The sequence below is a fragment of the Adiantum capillus-veneris genome, chromosome 20 (genome assembly GCF_014529385.1).
Source record: "Adiantum capillus-veneris isolate H3 chromosome 20, ASM1452938v2, whole genome shotgun sequence".
NCBI lineage: Eukaryota > Viridiplantae > Streptophyta > Polypodiopsida > Polypodiales > Pteridaceae > Adiantum > Adiantum capillus-veneris.
This window is the reverse complement of record NC_140950.1, coordinates 149,304,077-149,308,374: the sequence shown is the minus strand read 5'-3', so window position 1 is coordinate 149,308,374 and position 4,298 is coordinate 149,304,077. Positions and strand designations below refer to the sequence as shown.

The 4,298-nt window shown below is 45.0% G+C and overlaps 1 pseudogene across 1 annotated transcript; it reads right to left on the bottom strand.

Moving 5' to 3' along the window:
• Window positions 1-1,068: 1,068 nt before the first annotated feature.
• LOC147433386 (putative polyamine oxidase 5) lies at window positions 1,069-4,051 on the bottom strand (annotated as a pseudogene). The gene is made up of 2 exons (XR_015185600.1): window positions 1,982-4,051; window positions 1,069-1,911 (listed from the first exon to the last, which is right to left on the bottom strand). The product of XR_015185600.1 is annotated as a putative polyamine oxidase 5 (transcript).
• Window positions 4,052-4,298: the final 247 nt, after the last annotated feature.

Here is a 4,298-nt window from a genome sequence, read left to right as displayed (position 1 = left end):
TGCTATTAGGATAGTTCTTCATGGTTCAAAGAGTAAAAGCGTTGCTCAAGCATTGGCTTAGCCTTTGAGCGACACAAGAATTCGTTTTCTCCTCAGCTTAGTCTAGAGCCGGTTGAAAATCTAGATTAGCCGGTCTCAACCCACTCACTAATGGTCGTCTAATAGTTATACGACATCTTCTGAGGATTCCTATGAAAAAGAATTTTCAAAATTAGGCACACCTTACTTAATTCCATTGCACCTTAAAAGGGACCTCTACAGGCCACACATTTCCTCTAAAAGCCTTCATCAGCTTTTGACTCATAAACACATCATGCAAGTACTCACGAAAAGAAGCAATTAAGCTCCAAGACAAGCTTTGGTATATAGAAGCTCCCCTTGCTATTAGGGCAGTCCTTCATGGTTCAAAGAGTTAGAGTTGCTCAAGATTGGCTTAGCCTTTGAGTGACACAAGAATTCGTTTTCTCCTCAGCTTAGTCTAGAGCTGGTTGAAAATCTAGATTAGGCAGTCTCAACCCAAGGTAAAAGGAAGAAACATTGGCATAAAATACACGAAAATAGTTCAAAAAATCCTGCAAATACGCAAAATCCTATGGAGAGCAAGTCTAACCATGTATGGAAAATAACTTTCCCGGACACTGCTTTCAATTTTAGGCCGGATTCAGACAAGGTGGCGGAAGGCTTTCGAGCCATGTTGGAAGTTTTTCATTGGGCGAAAAAATAAGGAAATCTCTCCGGACCCACCAAATCGGTAAACTAACTTTGCCCGGCACTTTTCCGTGCGAGATGCGGAGCGCAAGGGTTAAACACAGATCGCAAGGTCCGTAAACGATGACAAACCACTACACCATCGCCCATTGGTTCCTTCTCTGCACGCTGCTTATACATAACATTCTGTCTCGCTTCCTGTGAACAACAAGCACGGCAGTAGCTGACACGCAAGTATCCTTCCGCCAGGCTCGTCTGAATCCGGCCTTATATACTATGCATAATTGGTATTTGACAGCAGATTACCATCAATGCTAACTGCCTCATGATGATTGCAGCAAAGGCAGTGAGCCAAAAAGAAGACTTTCAAGCCACCGGGGATGCTCTGATTTGGCTATTAGCACTGACATAATAGTGATTTACATGTGTGAGTGCAGCCTTGAAACTTTGATGCTTCAGCTATAATTACATTGAAAACATTCTGCTGTATAGAAGTGCTTGCTGACCGAAACAAGATGACACAAATAATGAAAAAAATATGAAAGCATCATTATCCTCATCCTCTCTCTCTCTCTCTCTCTCTCTCTCTCTCTCTCTCTCTCTCTCTCTCTCACACACACACACACCAGCGTAGAGTCTCATTGACTTTGCACTTTGCACCCCCAACAAGTTCATGAGTCTGAGTATCACACCCTACTTCAGTGCTCAGCTTTTGATCATATTAGAGCTTGCTTTCCCCACATTTGCAGCTATGAGCTCTCCTTGTACATGCCACTCCCAACTGCAACGCTCATATCCATAATTCTTGAGCATCAAGAGTCACTTATCAACTCCACATGATATATTCCTTCAAGGAGGATAATGAAATCTGTGTGTGTGTGTGTGTGTGTGTGTGTGTGTAATCATTCAACATCCACACTGCCTTTCTTTCTTTAAACGCTCACAACCATGAATGGCCTTTTAATCATTCAACATCCACACTGCCTTTCTTTCTAACGCTCACAACCATGAATGGCCTTGGGACTGGAAGGTACATGTTTGAGATGGGAATGAGAGAAATCACCAACCAGAATGTCATCGATACCTTATCAGCGTAATGTTCTGTTGAAAACTTGTCTTCACCATTATCCTTCAACCATTACGCGCTACTTTATTTCGTGCCTCAATGCTCTTTGGGCATTCAGCACCATCAGTTTCCTGGATCTTCACAATTCACGTTCCCAATAACAAGTTCATACAAAGAAAAGATCTCAAACAAGTGAGCAACACATACCATAGATCAGCTTGACTGAGAACCTTTCTTGAAATAATCCAAGAGCCGATCTGCTTCACGAACCCCGCTTAAATATGCACCATGAGTGGTTGAGTAAAAGCTCCTGTGAGTAGCTTCACCAGCAAAGAGCAGTTGCAGTGGAGCGAACATAGCAGTACGATCAGAACTGCTTTCTGCCTGGGGGTCAGACACATTGCCTTCTTCCCGCGTACAAGCTTCTCCAATTTCGCTCATTTCAGGCAAGGGCTTGGCCAAATCGTCGATGTCCCTACCACTTGAGCCTACAGCAACAAAGGAGTAGGACCCCTGCAATAAAGGATTTGTTGCCCACTTGCTCCTCAGCACCCCTTTGAACATGCCTCTTAGCCTCTGCTTTAATTCCTGTGACGTACCTGCTTTTTGTGCATGCAAGTCGTTTCTATTTGACTCTCTACTTTCATCCTTAGCTAGCTGAAAACTGGCTAACAATTGTGCAACTCCATCAAGGACCTCCTCGTCAGATAAACTCTCCATTTGTAAAGCCTCGTCCCAGACAGCCAAAGCAAAACAACATTGGATCCTCTGTAGATTGGAAACATGTAGAAGGTTTTCTTTAACCAACTTGGCACATTCTCTGAGCTTTTGTGATGCAGGAAAGCAATCTCGGTGAGCAAGCACTTGTCAGCAGCTGGATCCAAAAGGAGAAAAAGCTTATTGACAACTCCAAAGCCCAAGGAGAGATAGCATTCAGCTTCCAGGGAGTATAAAAACGGCTCAAAAAGCTCAATAGCGGTGCCTCTCTAATAGCCTTCCACCCTTTCAAGTCCATAGCAGATACAAACGAGAGACGAGTCTTGTTTTGCACTGTTAGACACTCCAGCTTTTCAACACCAAGGGACATGGTGAGTATTACATGTCGGCTTTACGACGAGCCATCTTCGCAATGTAGAACCACAGGAGCACATGCAGTCAAATGTGAATGATTCCAAAAAATCTTTTGCACCTTCTTTTCAAATTTAACGTACCAGCAGGCAAATTGCTCTCAGTTCTTTCAATACACTGACATATCCTTTGCCAATTGTTACATGGGGCCCGGGAAACTCAGTATATTCTTTGAAAGACACGAGGTCCAGATCATCCAATGAATTACAAGCAGTCACGCTTCGCTCGAGGGCTTCTAGCGCAAAAAACACAGACTCTTGTAAAAGAAGAGGGTTCCACAGATCACATGTTTCACCTTCCTTTTCACCACTGCCTCTTAAAGTCCATGTGCTTCCCTCATCTTCTTGCGATTGAGCAGTTAAATCTTCACCTTGTGTATGAATGTTACGCATTGTACTCCTCTGCACGTTTGAAATATCTGCCTCCCTTCTCTGCCCTGGAGAGTCACATACATTTTCACATAAGGAGGCCATATTTTCACCATGTTCTGTGCTTAATTCTCTCCTCTTACTGGCCACATCTTGAACGCTTTGACGATCCTCAGCCATAAATGCTTGTTCCAACAAAAGTGTGTGAAGTCTCTGCCGCAGAAAAGCACCAACACTCCCACCGTTGTGAGATAGAGACTGCCCAGCAACTTTGCCTTTGACAAGGGCCATAGAGGATCTCAAGAGATCAATCGCAGGGTAGAGAAGGCGAGGGTCGACAGGGAGGCGGGTTCCCTCTGCACAGAAGATAGGGTTTTCAAACCTATTTTCATAGTTCTCGTGAGCAGTGTCGACAGAAAGGGCACCAATGCGCTTAGCGATGTCGTAGATGGGGCTGCCATTGATACCATGGATGAGGGTAGCACCAAGCTCCACCTGGTCGCCACCAAGGGAGGCTGTCTGAATTCGCCCACCAAGGCGATTGCTGCCCTCCAAAATTGTGAGGTCCAAGGCATGGCGACATACCTGATTGAGACGATGGGCTGCGGCCAAGCCCGCCATGCCTGAACCCACCACCACCACCCGAGGTGTAGCAGGCATGCTGGCAGCAGACAATTGAATCAACAACCTACGGAGAGACGGGACTAGGAAGAGCCCAAATAGATCTCTGTTGCGTGGATAGGATCCATGCTTACGACTGGGGACGGCACACACACAATTGGGGTGATTACAACAGTATTTTTTTACAATACTACCCCCCCCCCCCCCCCCCCCCCCCCCCCCCCCCCCCCCTCTCTCACTCACTCACTCACTCACTCACTCACTCACTCTCTCTCTCTCTCTCTCTCTCTCTCTCTCTCACACACACACACACACACACCAATATTCGAATTCTTTTATAAAAATATAGTAAAATTACAAAAAATACCGATTATTTTGTAAAATTTCTTCTTTGAATCTACCCTAAG